We start from the raw sequence: 25,822 nt of genomic DNA, 5'->3' as shown, positions 1-25,822 counted from the left end.
TCGCAGGTTCGAATCCTGCCTCGGGCATGGATGTGTGTGATGTCCTTAGGTTAGTTAGGTTTAATTAGTTCTAAGTTCTAGGCGACTGATGACCTCAGAAGTTAAGCCGCATAGTGCTCAGAGCCATTTGAACCATTTTGACAGCATTTCAGATTTTTAAATTCGGTTAACAACTACGCGAAATATTTTTATTGCTTCTGTAAGTCGTTAGATACGAACCTGCAAGTGCTTTTGGGTTCCGGGCTAGTCACTTTCTGTTAGTAATGTCACTGCTAACTGCTGTTTTCGTTTGCACATACCTTGGAGTTCACGAGAGTTAATTTATCGTATTTACTCTGGCGCCATATTGTGGGTATGAAAACGTGAAACACAATATGTCGCATGGACAAAGGAAACCACTGCTCGCTTTGTAGCGAGCCAAGTCCGTGACAGATTGCGCCCCTCATTTGCACCCCTCATTTTTCGCGTTTTGCTCTTTACAAACGGTTTTCCGAATCAAATAAATTTGTTGTGGCTGGAATATGCCATTTGAGGCCCTACGTTTACGAATTGGTTTTGTTTCCTTGATTATCCCATAAAATTCTTAACCCTTAGCATTGGTAACTTGCTTGAGAGTTTTTGGAAAAACGAAAGACATTCCATTTGTGGAGACGGTGTCTGACTTATTTTAGCGTATTATTTTTTTTATTTTCGACTCAATTACTTTTTTATGATACAATCATATCCGGTTTCGGCCTTGATGTCATGGACAGCATTTGATGGACAAGTGTTCATGTGTTGAACTTTTGTTCATGAAACGCCACCCATTCATCTGAAGATGGCCTTTGAAAGCCGAAACCGGTTATGACTGTATCATAAAAAATTGAGTGAGTCAAAATTTAAAAAAAAATACCTGCTTGAGAGTGTTTGCGATTACAGAGAGGATTCAGGAAAGAGCGAGAATATTTTTAACGAAACAGAGTAATGAATGTGTTCTTCAAACGATTGGAGAGAATAAATGTTTCAAGTTATTTCAGTGATCAGGCCTTCTGCTTTATCCTTAATTAATCTCCTATTTCCCTAGGAACATGAGAATCCATGAGTGTGTATTTAGGAAGAAAGTCGTGCTCAGATCTGTAGAACTAGGACCTCACTAAATGTACTGATATGACGGTACAAATTGCTTCATTAATATAAAAGTTACTACGGTTTTTACAATAGCTCATTAAATCCGGATTGCTTTATATGTTGGCATAGTGTAATTTTAATATATATAGTCATACTGTGGGTTTAATTTAAGAAGTGTCACAAAATATAATATGCTGTGAAACAACTCGTATCCCAATTCTGTTGGATCAACTTTTTCAATAAAGGCACACAATACAAATGTAAATATTTCTACTAGATGAAAAACGCAGAGCTATTGATTGCGTACGTATCTCCTAAAACAAGCAAACGAATTGTTGATACAGCTTTTTGTAAGTCAGTCTCTGCCAAATATAATTCATAGGAAAACAAATGGTATTGAAATACATTTTAAGTAGCGTCTTAAACAGATTACCAGCGATGCGAAAGTAATTGCCTCGGTGCTGAATGGATACCTGCTACGCTAGAGGCGCTCGTTAAAGGGAAGCGGTCTGCGTCTACCAGGAGATACTTCCAGTGTAGCGGACTGGTGCCTTAAATGCTTAAAAGATTTGTTGCAGAATCTCGTTGGGATTCGGAGTTTGCAGGTCCTCTTAGGTGTACCCCATCTTCGTCGAAGATTTCGCAAGGGAGATTTAGTTAACAGCAGAGCTCTAACTACGGAGTTTGAGGAAGAAAGGAGTGTCCTTTCTACGATAGGACCTTCCTCACAAAAGCGCTGCCAATCAGACGGCAGTCGTACAACGAAATCTCTCAGGAGATGTTGGTAAGACTGCGTGCGATTCTATCTCTTCTTCGTGTGTCAGTGGCAGCAGACATGAACAGCACAGCATTTTAAAGAAAAATGACTGCTCAGATAGGGTGTCAGTGAAGCATCGACTGTGGAAGAACCGAAAAAGGAGAGAATCGAAGAATTTGAAATGTGGTGCTACAGAAGAATGTTGAAAATTAGGTAGGCTGCTAAGGTAAGGAATGAGGAGGTTCTCCGCAGAATCGGCGAGGAAAGGAATATATGGAAAACATTGACAAGGAGAAGGGACAGGATGATAGGACACCTGATAAGACATCGAGGAATAACTTCCACGGTTCTAGAGGGAGCTGTAAGGGTAAAAACTGTACAGGAAGACAGATGTAGAAATACATCCAGCAAATAATTGAGGACGTAGGTTGCAATTGATACTCTGGCATGAAAAGGTTGTTACAAGAGAGGAATTCGTGGCGAGCCGCATCAAACCAGTCAGAACAGAAGACTGACGACTCAAAAAAAAAAAATAAATAAATAAATAAATAAATAAATAAAATAAAAAAAGACAGAGAGAGAGAGAGATAAAGAAACCTATTAGTTCTATTAGCAACACGTTTTGCATACAGTATCCACGTATTCCAATATACTACTCAGTACACCGGCAAAATTATATCCTTGTACGACACACAGTTCAGAAGATATGATATTTTACACGTAGGAATTCGATGTTTAAACATTCGGGACTGTCAGCGCAACGACGACGAGATGGATAACAGAGAGAGAGAGAGAGAGAGAGAGAGAGATAGAGATAGATAGATAGATAGAGAGAGAGAGACAGAGAGAGAGAGAGCGAGAGAGAAGGGGAGAATAATCTTGAAGCATACATGTACACAATGTATACAACATCAGCTGCACATCAGTCATTACAGAAAAGATATCAGAAGACTTGGCGTAGATCTCCTTGAATTTTAATACACGCTGAAAAGATCCAGCAAAATTTCTGAGTTGCTCAGCCTAAAATAACATCTGCCTGACTGCCTTCTTCTTCCATACAGTAATTTTCAGATACACTACAGAGTTATCGAACCTGGTATAATATAAGATGGTGTTTATGTGTCTGTCCGTGAGGTATTCAATGAAGCCAATTACTACTGAAGCTTTTCGGTCGGAAATTAATGTTAGTAATGCCTGGGTCACATAGAAACCAACTGCTGTTTGGATATTTCACACGATTTCATGGTCGCAGTCACTTTTTTGACTTCGTTACACTAAACCCCAAATTTTTCAAAATTTAGAAATTACATTCCTTGACAAAAAAACGAAGCACGCAGAAGGAGAGGAAGAAACAAAATGAAGAGGTGTTTTGACAGCGAATATCGAGTCAAATTTGGATGCATGAGTCCATTTATCAGTATCATGTGAGCTCTCTGACAGGAAATCACAAATCCAGTCACGTAACTGAGACGATATTCTATAAGCACGCAATTTCACTACAAGCCGCTTGTGTGGTACGGTGTCAGAAGTCTTCCGGAAATCCAGAAATACGGAATCAATCCGAAATCCCTTGTCCAAAGCACTCAACATTTCATGTGAATATAGAGCTAGTAGTGTTTCACAAGAACGATGTTTTTTAAACCCATGTTGACTGTGTGTCAATAGACAGTTTTCTTCGAGGTAATTCATAATGTTTGAACACCATATATGTTCCAAAATCATACTTCATATCGGCGTTAACGATATGGGACTATAATTTAGTGGATTACTCCTACTACTTTTCTTGAATATTGGTGTGACCTGTGCCGCTTTCCAGTTTTTGGGTACGGTTCTTTCGTTGAGCGAACGGTTATATATGATTGTTAAGTATGGAGCTAATGGATCTGCATACTCCGAAAGGAACCTAATTAGTATACAGTCTGGACCAGAGAAATTGCTTTTATTAAATGATTGAAGTTGCTTCACTACTCCGAGGATATTTACTTCTACGTTGCTCATGTTGGCAGCTGTTCTCGATTCGAATTCTGGAATATTTACTTCGTCTTCTTTTATGAAGGCATTTCGGAAGGCTGTGTTTAGTAACTTTGCTTTGGCAGCACTGTCTTCGATAGTATCTCCATTTCTATCTCGCAGAGAAGGTACTGATTGTTTCTTGCGAATAACATACTTCACAATACTACCAGAATCTCTTTGGATTTTCTGCCAGGTTTCGAGACAAAGTTTCGTTGTGGAAACTGTTATAAGCATCTCGCATTGAAGTCGTGACTAAATTTCGAGCTTCTGTAAAATATCGACAATCTTGAGGATTTTGCGGATGTTTAAATTTGAAATGTTTGTTTCGTTGTTGCTGCAACAGTGTTCTAACCCGTTTTGTGTACCAAGGAGGATCAGCTCCGTCGTTTGTTAATTTATTTGGTATAAATCTCTCAATTTCTCTCAATTTATTAGTTACCTTTCATTGCGCCCTTGATAAGGTTTTTTAAAAATGGAGCTACTTCTAGTGAGAGTGGGAAATAGGCTGTTTTCGATTTCAGTAACATCCAGAAACGGACCCTCTCGAAACCTGGCGAGCAAGCTACACCGCGATGCAGAGCGCCTCTCTTGCAGAGTCTGCCACTTGAGTTTGTTAAACATCTCCGTAACGCTATCACGGTAACCAAATAACCCTGTGACGAAACGCGCCGCTCTTCTTTGGATCTTCTCTATCTCCTCCGTGAACCCGATCTGGTGCGGATCCCACACTGATGAGCAATACTCAAGTATAGGTCGAACGAGTGTTTTGTAAGCCACCTCCTTTGTTGATGGACTACATTTTATAAGGACTCTCCCAATGAATCTCAACCTGGTACCCACCTTACCAACAATTAATTTTATATGATCATTCCACTTCAAATCGTTCCGCACACATACTCCCAGATATTTTACAGAAGTAACTGCTACCAGTGTTTGTTCCGCTATCATATAATCATACAATAAAGGATCCTTCTTTCTATGTATACTCAATACATTACATTTGTCTATGTTAAGGGTCAGTTGCCACTCCCTGCACCAAGTGCCTATCCGCTGCAGATCTTCCTGCATTTCGCTACAATTTTCTAATGCTGCTACTTCTCTGTATTCTACAGCATCATCCGCGAAAAGCCGCATGGAACTTCCGACACTATCTACTAGGTCATTTATATATATTGTGAAAAGCAATGGTCCCATAACACTCCCCTGTGGCACGCCAGAGGTTACTTTAACGTCTTTAGACGTCTCTCCGTTGATAACAATATGCTGTGTTCTGTTTGCTAAAAACTCTTCAATCCAGCCACACAGCTGGTCTGATATTCCGTAGGCTCTTACTTTGTTTATCAGGCGACAGTGCGGAACTGTATCGAACGCCTTCCGGAAGTCAAGAAAAATAGCATCTACCTGGGAGCCTGTATCTAATATTTTCTGGGTCTCATGAACAAATAGAGCGAGTTGGGTCTCACACGATCGCTGTTTCCGGAATCCATGTTGATTCCTACATAGTAGATTCTGAGTTTCCAAAAACGACATGATACTCGAGCAAAAAACATGTTCTAAAATTCTACAACAGATCGACGTCAGAGATATAGGTCTATAGTTTTGCGCATCTGCTCGACGACCCTTCTTGAAGACTGGGACTACCTGTGCTCTTTTCCAATCATTTGGAACCTTCCGTTCCTCTAGAGACTTGCGGTACACGGCTGTTAGAAGGGGGGCAAGTTCTTTCGCGTAAAGGGGGCACGGGATGTCCGTGACGTACCGTTGTGGCGTCATACTACCACCCGTGTCCTGAAGTCATACCCGATGGCACTTCACACCGTGACGCCAGGAACAAGATCCCTGTACCTCTCCAAAACATTGGAAGACTAGAGCCAAAGTGGTCGAGAATGGTCATCTGGGAACCGTGATCTCTAAACACAATGTGACACCATTCACCATCAGTCTGTGCATCCCAGCCACAGCACAACTCCAAATGCAGCCATTTGTGTTGTGGTGTTGACAGCAAACTACGCATGCTTGCTGCTAGTCTCCGTGCAATGGTGCAGGATGACCCAGAATGTTGCAGGGACACCATTATGACAGGCGCAAATGGGGTCACCATGTACTTGGTGCGACATACGGCGATGCTGCCTTATGGTGGTGAGACCTGGCCGACAGGAACCTTGATAAGTATTCCTGACGTCACTTACCCATGGGAACGCTGTCACATCCGTACGTCTCACGAATCTTGAAACCGCACGATTCGACCAGCTGGGCAAACGGAGAGCGACAATGAGGAACCTGTCAAATTCTGTCACGAGCTGATGATGCCGTCTCACACGAGTGTGCAGTTGCGTCCTTCACAGTGATCGCTCGATATCTTACTCCCAGGCCTGGTCTCAATAATAAATAGGAACATCTCTAATGCACTTCTGGTGGCCGTGCTACCTGCCACATAGAACTTCAGCTGTAATCATATACATACGCGTCGATGGTATATATGTGTATGAAGACCGAGCAACATCCAGCCATGTCTTTTGAGTACCTCCCTTTTTTCTAAGGCAGTGTAAATGGTTCATTTTGCCAAAATACTGAATATTGCTCAGGAAATTTGCACTAAAGTGTCAGTACACTTTGTTACATTAATTAAATTTAGTTACAAATTGAAAAAAAAAAATTACTAGCATTTGAAAATAAGGCACCTTTGCAACCCATCTTATCTTTTGGTATAATGCATGTCATTTGCATTTTCCGAATATGTGTAGTAGTTGACGAGTATTTAAGAAACATGGTATTGCTCGTACTTTTGGAAGTCGTCTATGCGTTTTGAACAGTCATGTCTTAGGACATTCATAAACTACAAAAACATGATTGTGAGATAAACTTGTTTGTCGAAAATCATGCTTTGGACTAGTATAGAGATCCTGAGGGAAAACGACAGTAACGACATCAGTTGAACAATGTGAGACTCTTCCTTTTTAGCCTTTATGAAGGATCGGTAATCGACTAGGTACCGACAAATATAGAAATACGCAGACGACATGACACTGGCAGCGAAAATTGGACTTACATTCTAGGGGAAGACGGTTCAAATCCCGGTCTGTTCATCCAAATTTATGTTTTCACGATTTCCCTAAATCGCTCCGAACAAATGTCGGAATGGTTCTTTTGAAAAGGACACGGCCGATTTCCTCCATCCTTCCGTTCTGCGTACTTCTGCTCCGTCTCTAATGACCTAGCTATTGACGGGACATTAATCTCTTCCTCCACTTCTAGCAAGACATAAGAAGGACAGAGCTTCTGTTAAAAGGAATGGACTTTAAACAGTGCAAAGAATTTACCTTACAGACAAATAAAGGAAAGACGGTGATAAAGAGAAGTAGTAAGGATAATAATTACTTGCTTAAAGTTCAGTTTTGTAATGACACTATAGTGGAATACACGAAAGAATTCTCGTACCTAGAAATAGAAGACTACACATTAACTTTTGAATGCTTTCTTCAGTAAGTAAGCTACTATTATTGACAAAGAAATGAAAATTATTCTGTCTAGAGCACAGCATTGTTTAAAAGTGAAATGTAGACCATTGGCAATACCGAGAAGAAATTGGAAGCATTTGAAATGCGGTGCTTTCGACAAAAATTAAAAGTTTATGGGCCAGTTAAAATACAAACATGAAGTGCCGACAAAGTGAGACAAGACGTCTGTGGTAACCCTTTACCAGAAGACAGGGCAGGTTAGTGGGATATTTGCTACGCCGTCTACGCTGTTCCAACGCTTCCCCGCAGAGCAAGGGCACCGTCGGGTACACTTCAGCTCGCGCGCCGAAGGTGCAGCTGGTGTAGGCTACCCGCCTCGCGTCCGTATTACACGCATTCTGCGCATGCGCACATCACTTAGCCAATCCTACTCGTGTGCACACGGCCGATGCAGAGCTGCCACTTACGCTGAATGGCTTCCCGCATGTCATCTGTTTGCCGACGGCTCCTTACATGTGACCTTGGATGCGTAACTGCCCACCAGCAGACACCCAAGAATCCAGGACTTGGCATCGGAAGGAGCTGTTGCTGAGGAATGGGGTGGAGGGGGGGGGGTTGAGGGTGGAACAAAGGCACGCAAGGACTTGAATACGCAAAACAGACTTGCTCAAGGCCGGAAAAGATGGTGAGCATCAAACCTGTTAAAATGTTAGTGACTTAAAATAAGCATTTTTACTCTGAATTTGTACGACACATCAAAATAGCGTTGTAACCATACCCAGAGTTGTCTAGACGATACCTTATGGTCAGAGACAGGAATACTTCGTTCAAGCGATAAAGCGCAAAATAACGTGAAATTTGTAGTTTTAACCGATAGAAAGCAAACTCGGAGGTTTGTACGAAATTTCACAGAATTTGGCATGTTTTCCGAACCCCTGCAAAAATGTAAATTTGAAACAAGAAATTTACTAATATTTGTAAATCAAAATTATTGCAAGTTGCAATTTGATTTTCGCTTTTTCCTGGAAGATAACGTTCCCGTATAATTTTAAAATGACAGTTTACTTCTCCCATAAGGAATTATGGATCTGCATGATATCAAAAGGTAATTCTCTTCTTCGAAACAAATCCATTGTGGTAACAGTTTTGACCAACGACGTCACATTTCCCTACATTTTTGCACAACAAACAGTACTAAAAGGGACGAGTTTTTGTGATCTTTAACCCAGTGTGTCAATTAAACTACATATTTTCTTAGTACGCAACTATAAACAATGAAAACTACCAAAACTTGGAATTTAAATTAAAAAAAAAACACGTAACCTAAAATGTGGTGCACTGGTTTCGCTTCTATCAGCCAGCCATAGCACAGGTTACATGTTGCCAGGCAAGCATTACTGCTGTCACATTTGAAAATTTATGTGTCAGCATGAGTATTATGGTAGCTTCCTGTGGAAAAACGCCATTCACAAACAGAAAAAAAAATTACAGTGAAGTGTTGATGGAACGGCGGAATAACGTCTCAGAAAAGAACTTTACGTTATAACAATACTTTGTTCTGAAACACTTTCAAGTGTACGGTTTCAGATTTTTTTAAATTGATTGTTTTTACTAGGCTTTACATAAGAGTTAATACCTTATTTTTAATACTGCAAACAAATATAGCGCCACAATGTATATATGCATCCTGAGGAAACAAATGAAAATTTGTAACAAGGCCAGGATGAGAACATGCGTCTCCTGCTCACTTAGTAGATGTGGTAAGCACCACGCCACATGGCACGGCGGCATTGCACAACAGCACGGACTATTCTGGCACGCCTAGCACTTGAGCCACTGTGTCAGGTTGGCATAGAGGTTACGGCATCTGCCTAGTCAGCAGCAGACCCACATTCGGATCCTGCGCTTGGTACAAAATTCCATTCGTCGCTTCAGTCTGCATATATACCTAATGGGCGTTTAAGTCTTAAAAACTTCTCTGGAACCATACAATTTCATTTTAATAAAATAACGCTAGTGTCAACAAAATGTAGTTGATAGATATTTTTCATCTTCAATGCCCATTGTAAAACAATGAAATGAGTCAAAAATAAAGAACACATGGTACTTAAAAAATAAGCTGTCAAAAGCAAATACCAAAACTGACAAAAAGTAACACAGAAATCAGAGAGAAAATAATACCAAAAACAGTAAAAATAACACCGATAATGCCATAAAAAATACCGAACTTGGCCATACAAGAAAAGGATTTCTTCTTGTCCCGGCTTATTATGAACAGATACAGTCGTGGGTGCGTAATACATCGAGTATCAAGCTGTAGATGGAGTGTTTTGCGCTTTGAAATTCATTCCAGTTAGTGAAAAACAATAAATACAGCTATTTGTACACAAAAATAATAATAAAAGGGAAGAATAAAAATTTGTATCCGACGTCCCAGCGTTACGGAAGCAAGAGAAAGACGGGCTCAAGAGACGCAGGACATCAAAACCGATTGAAGAATTAGGCCTGAACAGCGCAACTCTTAATGCGTATACGGATTTTGTACAAGGTGTTCTGGTGCAGTAGCCGATAAGATGGGAGAAGGTTTTCTAGAGCTGTTGCTATCTGTCACGTCACATATGAAGTACACAAAAGTATACTCCTCGTCTGTACGCTGCATTCCACTTGCAGTTTACTTTCCACTTACAGACTATAGGATGAGCTTCTTACACATGGTTGCCGCAGCTGCAAGCATCATCAGTACTTGCAACTAAACATTTTTGTGAACAATCTATTTAGGGATCCATTGTATCAACTCATTTTGGTACACATACTGGCATTAGTATAGTGGCTAAGGAGTAACTGAATTAGAGATAGCTGCCTACCCGTGCGTAGCTTCTCGTTGCGGTACGGTGACAGTTTCGCCTGTCGTGTCAGGTTGTGCACTGACCGTGCTGGTGAGCAGAGAGCCACTCACGGAGATTAGTTGGACAACGCGTGCGCATCCTGCTCCGTAGCTTCGCACACGCTAGTCACTACGATGCGAAGCATGGTGCCGTAGAGGCCAGGCGAGTACGAGGTGGCTTCAAAAACGAAGTTACATATTATTAAGACAGGCCGAGAAAGTCTTATTGAAAGCGGTACTACACTTCAAAGTGACAGATGTATGAGACTACTTCTCATCACTCTGTAAATAACAGTGGGAGTGCTCTACCTTTCAGTCTTTCCCTCGACAGCAGAAATCCGCTCCTTGGTTACGGAGCCATTCGAGAATCGCTGAACGTTCTCATTGTTGGAAAATCTGTGACTGCTGAGAATCAGTTCCTCGATTGGCTGAACCTTGTCTTCTGTGGATGATGTCGCTGGCCTTCCTCCCCGATGTGCAAAGCCGACGTCTGTGCAGCCTAGATCAAATTGTTGCCACCATTTCAGTACGGCAGGACGCAAAATTCCATTTGCTCGACATGCCGCCAGAATTTCATGGTAAACTGTGTGAATTTTACGCGTTTTCCACAGAAGAATTGTACTGCCTCGCGTACTTTAACTTTGGAGTACGTTTCTAGTTGACGTGCCTTTTCAGTCGCACAATGTGATGTCATCCATACCGCAGCAGAAATGCGTGTAGGTAAGTAACTGGGATGAAAGGAATGGAGAGGAAACGGGATGGCAAAGAGATAAGAAGGAAACAATGACTTCCAGACGCACAGGGAATTGCGGCAATGAAGCAGCGATAACTGAAAATTTGTGCGGACCGGAACTCGAAACCGGATAGTCCGCTTTTCTAGAACGGTAGACATAGCCGCCTCGGCCATCCGGACACAATTTTCGTCACATTCTAATTCCCAACCTGCGGATCGCCTCACCGCAACGACCCCCGCCCATAACACGTCCAGATTTCTGATTCCCATAGGAAGTCGGACGTCGGTTGTGCTTCCGCAATCAAACAGCCGTCGCGCCCATAGAATTATAGTTATGATTAATGTCAGGAATGGCCGACGGAACAGACACCAGTCATATCTGGAACTGCGTCTGTAGGCAAACGTGAACATGTTTTCTCTTCTGACAATGTACCACACAGGTTGTGCAGTGCTCTTAGCTTGAGACGACATGAATACCTCACTATTTATAGTCTCCTCGTAATTTCATGTCTGTGGGGCGTGGACCTATACATGCTAACACAATACGACAACGATATTCAGATGCAATTTCACATTTACGGCACTAATATTCAGTTGCGTAGTATGAACAGGTGTGTATCATATAGAGATAAATATACTCGTGTAATATGTCTATAAGCGAAAATGGAAAATATTGCTGCGGTGATAATTTCAAACCAACGAAATACGAGGGGTGGTTGTAGAGTTTTAATTACTACCTCGAAAAATTGAACAACTGATATTTTGTGTGCATGCAGGGACAACTTCCTAGTGGATTAAAATTGTGTGCCAGACCGAGACTCGAACTCGGGACCTTTGCCTTTCGCGGTCAAGTGCTCTACCATCTGAGCTACCCAAGCACGACTCACGCCCCCTCCTCACACCTCATCTCCTACCTTCCAAACTTCACAGAAGCTCTCCTACGAACGTTGCAGAAGTGGCACTTCTGGGAGAAAGGATATTGCGGAGACGTAGCTTAGCCAAAGCCTGGGGGATGTTTCCAGAAAGAGATTTTCACTCTGCAGCGGAGTGTGAGCTGATATAAAACTTCCTGGCAGATTAAAACTGTGTGCCGGACCGAGACTCGAACTCTAGACCTTTGCCTTTCACGGGCTGGTAGAGCACTTCTCAGATGTACTAATGAAATTTCGATTATTTTTATGGATATATTACTATTAAACTATTTGAAGTCAGAAAGCCAGTACTACATATTCAAACCTCTTAACTGTTATATTTAAATTCTGTTCTGTTTTGAAAAGTCTAAATTAATTGTTTTGAGTAACAAAAAATCTAAAAGTCGCACTACATGCAATTTCCGATGAACAGAAATTTCTATAATTGAGTTCAGTGATACAACAAATTTAAAAAATATTTTTTACATGGGTGAAGTACATGTGTCAGACATGAGGCAAGTACATAACCGATTTAATTTCATTTATTGTAGTACCCTTTACGACGAAACGTCGCAGTTTCAGTGTTCACTGTATCGAAAATCTTCATGTGAATCTCCCTTTATCGATATTAAGTGACAAAGCGCTATCGATTAATTTTCGCAAGTTTTGGAGCGATTTTCTTTAAAATACTACTACGATCAAGAGGATGTAAACTGACGAATAACTGATTAATTACCCTTGACCTAATTACTGACAAATACCAAAAATGAGATAAAAATTAGTACAATGTTGAACATGGCTGTTGTTCTGCATTCGTACATTGGTTTCAATATACTATTAAACAGCCAACATAGTTTCGACACCTACTAGAGGTGTCTTCATCAGAATAAATGTTGCTAACTCGCAATGTAGTTTGACGACTTAGCAACAAATATTCTGACGAAGACACCCCTGGTAGTTGTAGAAACCTAGGTTATCTGCCGTTAATGTGCAACCGGTTGGCTGTTTAATCTTATGTTGATAATCTTACGTTGTTTGTAAAGTTTGAGGCTGCTTCCAGTGATTGACCATTAATGATTTAATAGAATGATAATGATTATTTATGCTTATTTTCGTGCAGTACGCGATTTTTTATGTTTAGTGTCAGCTACCACCAACCATTGATATTCTGCAATTAACTACAATTTTACAGCCTTGTGATTTTACCGTATAAAACAGCATCGTACGTGAAAAGTTTTATGAAGTAGTTCTACAACTTCTCCCGGCATTATTCATGATGAAATAGTTCGCGGGTTAACGGCCAGATGTCGGTCTCCAACAGGCAGAATATCTTGGCAGGTGACGTGAGCTGATAAACTGGTTGCCGAGTACACCAAAGACACACCCCATTGTAGCAGCCTAACAGGTCTGCAGTTGCGGAACATTGCCCGTTGCCTATTGGAATTACAAACAACCTGTTAAGGTTCTGACATAGATAACTTCTTGGACTGAGAATCTGAAATATCTGTCGAGATTCGAGTAAGGTAACTGCTGATCAATCATGACAGTAGCTATCCTGAGTAACGCTTCGGGCCCGGTATTTAGTCTGATTAAGAAGGAGATATTTCAAAACAAACTGATTTCAGTGGTATGGCCTCTCTTCTCGATAGTCGTGCTGTTCACTCACGTATTTGCTTGTCAAGTGACAGCGTGGATGTCATACCGTCATACAAACAGTGTACAGTGCAATATTTGCAACTGGTGACCACAATTAAAAATAAGTTTGTTTCCAGTATACACTCCTGGAAATGGAAAAAAGAACACATTGACACCGGTGTGTCAGACCCACCATACTTGCTCCGGACACTGCGAGAGGGCTGTACAAGCAATGATCACACGCACGGCACAGCGGACACATCAGGAACCGCGGTGTTGGCCGTCGAATGGCGCTAGCTGCGCAGCATTTGTGCACCGCCGCCGTCAGTGTCAGCCAGTTTGCCGTGGCATACGGAGCTCCATCGCAGTCTTTAACACTGGTAGCATGCCGCGACAGCGTGGACGTAAACCGTATGTGCAGTTGACGGACTTTGAGCGAGGGCGTATAGTGGGCATGCGGGAGGCCGGGTGGACGTACCGCCGAATTGCTCAACACGTGGGGCGTGAGGTCTCCACAGTACATCGATGTTGTCGCCAGTGGTCGGCGGAAGGTGCACATGCCCGTCGACCTGGGACCGGACCTCAGCGACGCACGGAGCACGCCAAGACCGTAGGATCCTACGCAGTGCCGTAGGGGACCGCACCGCCACTTCCCAGCAAATTAGGGACACTGTTGCTCCTGGGGTATCGGCGAGAACCATTCGCAACCGTCTCCATGAAGCTGGGCTACGGTCCCGCACACCGTTAGGCCGTCTTCCGCTCACGCCCCAACATCGTGCAGCCCGCCTCCAGTGGTGTCGCGACAGGCGTGAATCGAGGGACGAATGGAGACGTGTCGTCTTCAGCGATGAGAGTCGCTTCTGCCTTGGTGCCAATGATGGTCGTATGCGTGTTTGGCGCCGTGCAGGTGAGCGCCACAATCAGGACTGCATACGACCGAGGCACACAGGGCCAACACCCGGCATCATGGTGTGGGGAGCGATCTCCTACACTGGCCGTACACCACTGGTGATCGTCGAGGGGACACTGAATAGTGCACGGTACATCCAAACCGTCATCGAACCCATCGTTCTACCATTCCTAGACCGGCAAGGGAACTTGCTGTTCCAACAGGACAATGCACGTCCGCATGTATCCCGTGCCACCCAACGTGCTCTAGAAGGTGTAAGTCAACTACCCTGGCCAGCAAGATCTCCGGATCTGTCCCCAATTGAGCATGTTTGGGACTGGATGAAGCGTCGTCTCACGCGGTCTGCACGTCCAGCACGAACGCTGGTCCAACTGAGGCGCCAGGTGGAAATGGCATGGCAAGCCGTTCCACAGGACTACATCCAGCATCTCTACGATCGTCTCCATGGGAGAATAGCAGCCTGCATTGCTGCGAAAGTTGGATATACACTGTACTAGTGCCGACATTGTGCATGCTCTGTTGCCTGTGTCTATGTGCCTGTGGTTCTGTCAGTGTGATCATGTGATGTATCTGACCCCAGGAATGTGTCAATAAAGTTTCCCCTTCCTGGGACAATGAATTCACGGTGTTCTTATTTCAATTTCCAGGATTGTAGATAGGTTCCGCATTAATGCATTAGCATATCTACTAATTTACTCAGTCATACGATAATTACGGCCTACAATGGAGCTCCGTGAGGAGCTGCAGTTTAATTATAACCGGCCGGTATATCTTTCGTCGACGAATCTGCAAACAACCTCCTCATTTAATTTCAAGCATCCTTCTGTAACACTACACACCAAACGTTTCAGTTCTCTTCTTTTCTAGTCTCCAACAGTTCATGATTCACGTTTATTAAATGCTATGCTACATATGTACATTCTCAAATTTCTTCCTTAAAGTAAGGTTTATGTTCGATAATAGAAGAATCCTTTTCAGTGAGCAATGCCCTTTGAGATTGTGCTTCGTTTGTAATGTAGATTCCTATTTTGACGTTCTGTTTTGTGGCGCGAATTTGTAGTTCGCTACATGTCTCTCTTCTGCCTCACCCTGCCCTCCGCATGAGGTAGCGCTACTCTGAGCGCTGATGGGGCGATGCGAGATGGAGGAGAGTCAGTAACCTGCTCCACTGTCAGCTGGGCACACCTCCAGGAAGTGAGTGACCATGGGCCAGAGATCGGGGAGCCAGTGAGGACCCCGGCAGTCGGAATAGGGCGTGACCTACATGCTAGGGGAGGGGGTGACGGGGGCGTCCTAGACTGGCGTGGCGGGCTTCATTTGAATATTCAGGCAGCAGAGCAAGAGATGCAACGACAACAACCAATAGCTACGGTACGTACGGCTCACGAAACGTGGAGAGGCACTGGGTCGTAGTGGGATATTGGCTCAAATCATCTCAATGAGGGTAGCAGGTCGAAGGTGTCGCAGTGGGCGCGGTTACATCTGCGAGGTTAAGAAGAGGACGATGGGGTGAGTTTGCAGACAGCCAAGAACGGAAAGCCTTCACCAAAGCTGAAGCGCCCAGGAGCCAAGTACAGGACTTCACAAATGGTCAGTGCAAGGGATGGCCGCTGTGTAGACACAAGTAACCCAGTCAGTCGGAGCCTTTTCTGGGCGAGAGGACGACGACTCGAGAGGAGACGCAGACAGGGGCTTTTATATTACATGGGAAGCAGTCGCAGGATGCTTTAGTGACTGACAGCGGTAGTATGGTCCCTGGACTGATGCAACATAGTGTACAGCAAAGAGTGCTGGCTATGCATTCAGTGCGGCGAATTATCAGTAGGACCTCACAAGGAAGGTCACGTCTGTACAGCACGGCATGTTGAGGTTATTCCTGGGGTACGCTGTGTGTGATTTTTCTCTAAGCTAAAGCCATGGTAGCCTTATCACACTACTGCCCATTAAAATTGCTACAACAAGAAGAAATGCAGATAATAAACGGGTATTCAATGGACAAGTATATTATACTAGAACTCATATTTGATTGCATTTTCACGCAATTTGGGTGCATGGATCCTGAGAAATCAGTACCCAGAACAACCACCTCTGGCCGTAATAACAGCCTTGATACGCCTGGCAATTGAGTCAAACAGAGCTTGGATGGCGTGTACAGGTACAGCAGCCCATGCAGCTTCAACACGATACCACAGTTCATCAAGAGTAGTGACTGGCGTATTGTGACGATCCAGTTGCTCGGCCACCATTGACCAGACGATTTCAATTGGTGAGAGATCTGGAGAATTTGCTAGCCAGGGCAGCAGTCGAACATTTTCTGTATCCAGAAAGGCCCGTACAGGACCTGAAACATCCTGCTGAAATGTACGTTTTCGCAGGGATCGAATGAAGGGTGGAGCCACGGGTCGTAACACATCTGAAATGTAACGTCCACTGTTCAAAGTGCCTTCAATGCGAACAAGAGGTGACCGAGACGTGTAACCAATGGCACCCCATACCATCACGTCGGGTGATACGCCAGTATGGCGATGACGAATACACGCTTCCAATGTGCATTCACCGCGATGTCGTCAAACACGGATGCGACCATCGTGATGCTGTAAACAGAACCTGGATTCATCTTAAAAAATGACGTTTTGCCATTCGTGCACCCAGATCCGTCGTTGAGTACACCATCGCAGGCGCTCCTGTCTGTGATGCAGCGTCGAGGGTAACCGCAGCCATGGTCTCCGAGCTGATAGTCCATGCTGCTGCAAACGTCGTCGAACTATTCGTGCAGATGGTTGTTGTCTTGCAAATGTCCCCGTCTGTTGACTCAGGGATCGAGACGTGGTTTCACGATCCGTTACAGCCTTGCGGATAAGATGCCTCTCATCTCGACTGCTAGTGATACGAGGTCGTTGGGATCCAGCACGGCGTTCCGTATTACCCTCCTGAACCTACCGATTCCATATTCTGCTAACAGCCATTGGAATTTGACCAACGCGAGCAGCAATTTCGCGATACGATAAACCGCAATCGCGATAGGCTACAATCCGACCTTTATCAAAGTCGGAAACGTAATGGTACGCATTTCTCCTCCTTACACGAGGCATGACAACAACGTTTCACCAGGCAACGCCGGTCAGCTGCTGTTTGTGTAAGAGAAATCGGTTGGAAACTTTCTTCATGTCAGCACGTTGTAAGTAGGCTGTTTATGTTTTCTTATCGGAAACGTTACGTAGCGCTCGGTATGAAAATCACTGGCTGTGCTGTGTGCAGTAGAGTTGTGGCGATTCGTGAATGAGTCGTTCATTTGAACGACTCTAAATAAAGAATCGTAAGAACCGAATCGTGATACTGACGAATCGTCGTTCAAAAGAATCGTAATAACGATTGTGTGTTTCCGAGTCGTGACGATTCCAAGTTCCAACGATTCATCGATTCTTGGTACGCTATGCTTCGAAGGCAACTTCCGAATCATGCCGAGTCGTGCCGAATGATTACGGTCGCCAGATGGCAGTCAAGTGGAGGACGCGTGTCAACAAAGGAAGCTCGAAACGAACAAACGAAGTTCGTGGGCCGTAATATTACGCGTGAAAACCAAGGTGACACTTGGCAGTGTCGTCTTCTCATGTAAATAGTTGTGCCAGTGGCAAGTTCTCAGACAAATTAAAAGCAAAATACCTATGCTTCGTATTTAGAGGAAATGAAAGTTAAGCTAAATTTGCCTTGTGGAAGGGCTGTCAGCTGCGTTATGAATTGCAAGAGTGATGTGGACTTGGAAAGACATCTTAGCACAGAAAAACATAGGATGATATGAGCCAAATCACGTCTGCCTCACTGCTAGATTTTGTTACTATAAAACAGACGTCCGTAGTTAGATACGTTCAAGCCACACAACCAAACTGGCATACCACGTAATTTTGCACCACCTTTCGCACAAATCGACTCCTCTTTCCTGGCATACTGAAATAAAACAATAGATGAAATCAAATCAAACGTGACGTGTAAATCGAGAATCACACTTGTAACGTCATTTGCATGTTTACTCATAAATAAACTATTTATGGCATATATTATCATGACACAGTTCGATTCTAACCCCATTGACAATTTCAGACATGTCCTGCCATCTGTGAGTAAGATGTAGAACTTTTTGCATTCCGTAAGAATCGTGCCATCGTAGACTAGAATGAATCGTGAACGAATCGTAGGAATCGATTCGCAACGTGAGATTGAATCGTAGGAATCGAATCGGGAAAAAGAATCGTGTTGCCCAACTCTAGTGTGCAGTCTGTGGCTAGTTTGCATTGTTGTCTGCCATTGTAGTGTTGGGCAGCGGCAGCTGGATGTGAACAGCGCGTAGCGTTGCGCAGTTGGAGGTGAGCCGCCAGCAGTGGTAGATGTGGGGAGAGAGATGGCGGAGTTTTGAAGTTTGTAATACTGGATATCATATATTATGACTATTAAGGTAAATACATTGTTTGTTCTCTATTAAAATCTTTCATTTGCTAACTATCCCTATCAGTAGTTAGTGCCTTCCGTAGTTTGAATCTTTTATTTAGCAGGCAGTAGCGGCGCTCGCTGTATTGCAGTAGTTCGAGTAATGAAGATTTTTGTGAGGTAAGTGATTTGTGAAAGGTATAGATTAATGTTAGTCAGGGCCATTCTTTTGTAGGGATTTTTGAAAGTCAGATTGCGTTGCGCTAAAAATATTGTGTGTCAGTTTAAGCACAGTCTTGTATAAATTTTTCAAAGGGGACGTTTCAACGTTATAAGTGTCGTCACCGGCGCCAACCTTGTTTGATTGCTCTGAAAAGCTAATCATTTGCACATCACAGCATCTTCTTCCTGTCGGCTAAATTTCGCGTCTGTAGCACGTCATCTCCGTGGCGTAGCAATTTTAATGGCCAGTAGTGTAATAACGGGATAAGAGCGAGAGTGACTTCGTATGTCCCATGCAGAAAATAATTTTGTTATTATTACGCTTTGATCGTGATTGACTTTGTATGTGTCACTGTACAGAAAACATGACTGTGAAAATTGTGTAGGTACCACTGTAGTGAATTGATAGTAGCGGTACTTTGGTGAATAGTTGGTGACGGGAATGTCCTAGAACTACATTTAGTTAAGTGGTAACGTAAGTAAATCCTAGTTAAGGCAGTGGATTGCCTTATGATTTTTTTTTGCTTGTTCTATGTATAAGTTATTTTGATTTGCCATTTTAATGTCTATGGACAAGCGCCATGTATTGTGTACTTCCTTACTGCAGCGAAGTTTGAAGTGTCGCGGAAGTCATTAGGCGCTGACGACACCCCGCAACACGTCTCAGCCAGGCGAGCTGCAGCCAGCACATCTCCTGCTATTCAATGACTGCGTAGTCCAGACAGCCGAGAAAAGCAGCTCGGCAGAGGGTCTTCGCGTACACCAGGCAGTAAGTAGTACAGGTGGCGCGCACAACTGCGACGGCCACTGCTCCTGCTGCAGAACTTTTGCTCCAACTGGTGTGTCATGTGCGACCATTGAAAGGCAAGTATACCTCCGACGTGCGAATATTTAGGACCACGCCGGCCCCGGTTCCGGCAGTTCCATCGCAGCCGGTCACCTGATGTCTTCTGCAATTGACCCAGCACCGCTTCCGTCCGAACGCCGCCTTCGCCTCCAGTGGACGGTGCTACGTTCGGTCACATGCTGGCGGGAACCGTTGGTATCATTAATTATTGTCAGACTATTCTGGGGGATTGAAGGGTGAAATTATACCGGTCTTGTCGGAACCTTATCACTCTATTCGCCTCCCAGTGGGAGCGTGAACTTAAGAGATTCCCGAGTGTTCAATCAAGCGTGAGGGCTGTGTCGCATCACAGAGAATATCTTTGGATGTTCCAGTAACAGAAGGACTGTGTTATCAAACATTCAGTGAACTTACCGGTTAGACTAAGATTTTCTTCAAGGTTATTGACCTTATTGAAATTTGTCTGCGTTGAGCTTCAATGTCGTTCAAAGGAGACCATTTGCGTTAAGTTGAGGAAAATCATTTTATTATTTTGTTCGTAGCTGTAGTTCAGCGACTGCGGAATATTTGAACAAAGATAAAAATTCGGTCGTCAGGTGCGCATGAAAACACTTATCTGATTCGCCTTAACGGTTTCGAGAGTTTAAACTGTCACCTTCAGAAGTGAAATAGGGTCGGTTAATTGATAAACCAAAGTCAAAATAAGGATCGGACGGTAGTGCCTTTACTAAGGAATCAATAAAACAGAGTGACATCGCTAAAAATATATGATATATGCCATGAGCAGTAAACAATTAAATCTCAAATACCACATGGTAGATAGAATGTGCGACTACAGACAATCAACATACTAAGAATTTTTAGCATATTGCAGCTCAGTCAGCAACTGTGATAGACTAATATATTGAAAAATCCGCCTCAGTTACGAAACTTTTCTGGTCTTAACCCAGGTTTCGGCTAGAATAATCTAGCCTTCTTCAGAAGCATAAAATTACTATAACATGCCAGAGTAAGGCACAGTCAACAGTAAAAATTAAAACCTATAGTACTGTGGTACCATGTCGAATTAAAACTACTTAACTGAAGTTGGCACTCTAACCAACGTAGTCGCCGCTGCCAATAGACCGCGTGTTGAAATGATGCCGGGGCTGGACTTCAGTTAAATCAAATGGCTCTGAGCACTATCGGACTTAACTTCTGACGTCATCGGTCCCCTAGAACTTAGAACTACTTAAACCTAACTAACCTAAGGACATCACACACACATCCATGCCCGAGGCAGGATTCGAACCTGCGACCGTACCAGTCGCGCGGTTCCAGACTGTAGCGCCTAGAACCGCTCGGCCACATCGCCCGGCGGACTTCAGTTAAGTTCGCAACTGAGGCGAATTTTTCATTATATTAATCAACATACTGTTTGCTACTCATCTCATACATTATAAATTTTTAGCAATGTCACTATGTTTTATTGATTCTGTATCAAAGGACACAATCATCCGACCCTTATTTTGGTGTTATCTTCCAAAGATTTCGCTTCTGAATACGACATTTTAAACTGACGAAACCGGTAGAGTGAACCAACTAAAGGCTTTCTTGTGCAACTGAAGACTTGTTGAAACTGATTTTGTTAATAAATGGAGACAGAACTTGTTTCTTATGTTTTCTTATGGAAATGTTCCGATCATGGAACACTTCATAAGTTTAATTTAATTTTTTTAAATATTGTGCTGAAGGAATTTTGTCTCACCTTATTTAATGTTGTGCCATCAAGATCTGTAAATGGGCTGCAGGTTAGGTTCAGTTGTATTACTAATTGCCATTTGTCAAGAAGAATATATTGTTGTTGTTGTTGTTGTTGACTTCAGCCCAGAGACTGGTTTCATGCAGCTCTCCATGCTACCCTACCCTGTGCAAGGTTCTTCATCTCCCAGTACCTACTGCAACCTACAACCTTCTGAATCTGTTTAGTGTATTCATCTCTTGGTCTCCCTCTACGATTTTTACCCTCCACGCTGCCATCCAATACTAAATTGGTGATCCCTTGATGCCTCAGGATATGCCCTACCAACCGATCCCTTCTTGTTGTCAAGTTGTACCACAAATTTCTCTTCTCTCCAATTCTATTTAATACCTCCTCGTTAGTTATGTGATCTACCCATCTAATCTTCAGCATTCTTCTGTAGCACCACATTTCAAAAGCTTCTATTCTCTTCTTGTCCCAACTATTTATGGTCCATGTTTCACTTCCATACATGGCTACACTCCATACAAATACTTTTAGAAACGACTTCCTGACACTTAAATGTGTACTCGATGTTAACAAACTTCTCTTCTTCAGAAACGTTTTTCTTGCCATTGCCAGTCTACATTTTATATCTTCTCTACTTCGACAGTCATCAGTTATTTTGCTCCCCAAATAGCAAAACTCGTTTACTACTTTACGTGTCTCATTTCCTATCTAATTCCCTCAGCATCACCCGCGTTATCTCGAGTACATTCCATTATCCTCGTTTTGCTTTTGTTGATGTTCATCTTATATCCTTCTTTCAAGACACTGTCCATTCCGTTCAGCTGCTCTTCCAGGTCCTCTGCTGTCTCTGACAGAATTACAATGTCATCGGCGAACCTCAAAGTTTTTATTTCTTCTCCATGGATTTTAATACCTACTCCTAACTTTTCTTTTATTTCCTTTACTGATTGCTCAATATACAGATTGAATAACATCGGGGATAGGCTTCAACCCTGTCTCACTCCCTTCCCAACCACTGCTTCCCTTTCGTGTCCCACCACTCTTAGAACTGCCATTTGGTACAAATTGTAAATAGCCTTTCGCTCCCTGTACTTTAGCCCTGCCACCTTCAGAATTTGAAAGAGAGTATTCCAGTGAACATTGTCAAAAGCTTTCTCTAAGTCTACAAATGTAGAAGAATATACTGTTTGTAAATTTGAATCCACGCCTGCACTGCCCCACCCTGAACCCCCTACCACCCAAATCCTACACTGCAGTATATCACCAGTGTGTTTCCTCCAAAATAGTTGATCTTTAGTTGCTCGTTATTGTTAACTTCCTTCCACAGCTGACCTCCTAGAATCGTGACGTAACGCCTCGAAAACTGTCTTTGGTATTGGAGGGACGCGCTGGGCCGTGCAACCTTGCGGTCTCCAACAACAGGGAGGACGCTGGGGTCTCCGAGACAGCGCCTGGCGGCCAGCGGGCAGTGGGAAGCAGCTGGCGGACCGAGATTAATCCACCCCTCTGCGGCGACGGCTGTGGCCCCGAGTAATGAGCTCGCGAGACGCCGCGCCACGGACACCGCAACGTCTCCAGCAGTGGTGGGAGGGGGGGGGGGGGGGGCAGGCATAGTTTCTGCCGAGCGGCGCCCGACTCCTTACCTGTCACAGCAGTCCGTCGCGCCGCCGCAGGATACCGGGAAGGCTGTGCAGCCGCTGGGGACGCGCCGCCTCTCAGTTACGCAGCTCCTGCAACACGATCCGGCGTTTAAGAGGGAATCACAAGAGCGGAAAGTAACAGCAGGTAAGCAACTGGGGAAAGCCACCAGGACTTCTGAAATCAGTCCAGTATGTCCTCAATTTAAATTACACTACTGGCCATTAAAATCGCTACACCACGAAGATGACGTGCTACAGACGCGACATTTAACCGACAGGAAGAAGAAGCTGTGATCTGCAAATGATTAGCTTTTCAGAGCATTCATACAAGGTTGGCTCCGGTGGCGACAACTACAACGTGCTGACAAGAGGAAAGTTTCCAACCGATTTCTCATACACAAACAGCAGTTGACCGGCGTTGCCTGGTGAAACGTTGTTGTCATGCCTAGTGTAAGGAGGAGAAATGCGTACCATCGCGTTTGCGACTTTGATAAAGGTCGGATTGTAGCCTATCCGATTGCGGTTTATCGTGTCGCAACACTGCTGCTCTCGTTGGTCGAGATCCAATGACTGTTAGCAGAATATGGAATCGGTGGGTTCAGGAGGCTAAGACGGAACACCGTGCTGGATCCCAACGGCCTCGTATCACTAGCAGTCGAGATGACAGGCATCTTATCCGCATGGCTGTGACGGATCGATCCACATGGCTGTGACGGATCGTGCAGCCACGTCTCTATCCCTGAGTGAACAGATGGGTGACGTTTGCAAGACAACAACCATCTGCACGAACAGTTCGACGACGTTTGCAGCAGCATGGACTATCAGCTCGGAGACCATGGCTGTGGTGACCCTTGAAGCTGGTCGTGCGGTAGCGTTCTCGCTTCCCACGCCCGGGTTCCCGGGTTCGATTCCCGGCGGGGTCAGGGATTTTCTCTGCCTCGTGATGGCTGGGTGTTGTGTGCTGTCCTTAGGTTAGTTAGGTTTAAGTAGTTCTAAGTTCTACGGGACTGATGACCATAGATGTTAAGTCCCATAGTGCTCAGAGCCATTTGAACCATTTGAACCTTCAAGCTGCATCACAGACGGGAGCGCCTGCGATGGTGTACTCAACGACGAACCTGGCTGCACGAATGGCAAAACGTCATTTTATCGGATGAATCCAGGCTCTGTTTACGGCATCATGATGGTCGCATCCGTGTTTGGCGACATCGCGGTGAACGCACATTGGAAGCGTGTATTCGTCATCGCCATACTGGTGTATCAACCGGCGCGATGGTATGGGGTGCCATTGGTTACACGTCTCGGTCATCTCTTGTTCGCATTGACGGCACTTTGAACAGTGGACGTTACATTTCAGATGTGTTACGACGCGTGGCTCTACCCTTTATTCGATCACTGCGAAACCCTACATTTCAGCAGGATAATGCACGACCGAATGTTGCAGGTCCTTTATGGGACTTCCTGGATACAGAAAATGTTCGACTGCTGCCCTGGACAGGTTATTCTCCAGATCTCTCACCAATTGAAAACGACTGGTCAATGGTGGCCGAGCAACTGTCACAATACGCCAGTCCCTACTCTTGATGAACTGTGGTATCGTGTTGAAGCTACATGGGCAGCTGTACCTGTACACGCCATCCAAGCTCTGTTTGACTCAATGCCCAGGCGTATCAAGGCCGTTATTACAGCCAGAGATGGTTGTTCTGGGTACTAATTTCTCAGGATCTATGCACCCAAATTGCGTGAAAATGAAATCACATGTCAGTTCTAGTATAATGTATTTGTCCAATGAATACCCGTTTATCATCTGCATTTCTTCTTGGTGTAGCAATTTTAATGGCCGGTAGTGTAGTACGGAATTAACCACTATACGTCACGAAAGGTGTGCCTGCCAGTATAAAATCAGGCGACGCATACAGAGTGTTTTAAATGAATATCGGGGTTTTGACGCTTTGTTATATTTATTATATTAAACTTACAATTATAAATGATATGCCAAATGAAAGAGCAACTCAAATGGTTTTACCAAGAACCTTATAAATGTTCAATGTGAGCTCCATTTGTCACATAACAATTCCAAATTCCTCCCCAAGTATTCTATTGTAAACTCTGATGAAATTTTTCGTGTAGATAATAGTTCATGGGATAACTGAAACAACTCATGGACAAATTTTTACCTTGTCGCACTGCCAGATGGTAGAAGAATGATAGTCCACTAAAAACGTGCTAATATGTTCTTGCAAATACATTTGAACTCCTTAGCTATACTACACTCCTGGAAATGGAAAAAAGAACACATTGACACCGGTGTGTCAGACCCACCATACTTGCTCCGGACACTGCGAGAGGGCTGTACAAGCAATGATCACACGCACGGCACAGCGGACACACCAGGAACCGCGGTGTTGGCCGTCGAATGGCGCTAGCTGCGCAGCATTTGTGCACCGCCGCCGTCAGTGTCAGCCAGTTTGCCGTGGCATACGGACCTCCATCGCAGTCTTTAACACTGGTAGCATGCCGCGACAGCGTGGAC

At 43.9% G+C, this 25,822-nt stretch overlaps 1 protein-coding gene across 1 annotated transcript in view; it reads right to left on the bottom strand.

Moving 5' to 3' along the window:
• Window positions 1-25,822, bottom strand: part of LOC126090607 (somatostatin receptor type 2-like) — a 556,431-nt gene that overhangs the window by 296,578 nt on the left and 234,031 nt on the right. The window contains exon 2 of the mRNA XM_049906999.1: window positions 23,293-23,379. The gene's annotated coding sequence lies outside the window, so the exon portion shown is untranslated. The remainder of the gene's footprint in view (window positions 1-23,292; window positions 23,380-25,822) is intronic.

This window comes from Schistocerca cancellata, chromosome 1, assembly GCF_023864275.1.
Source record: "Schistocerca cancellata isolate TAMUIC-IGC-003103 chromosome 1, iqSchCanc2.1, whole genome shotgun sequence".
Taxonomy (NCBI): Eukaryota; Metazoa; Arthropoda; class Insecta; order Orthoptera; family Acrididae; genus Schistocerca; species Schistocerca cancellata.
The sequence above is the reverse complement of the archived record's forward strand: the minus strand, read 5'-3'. Positions and strand labels throughout refer to the sequence as shown.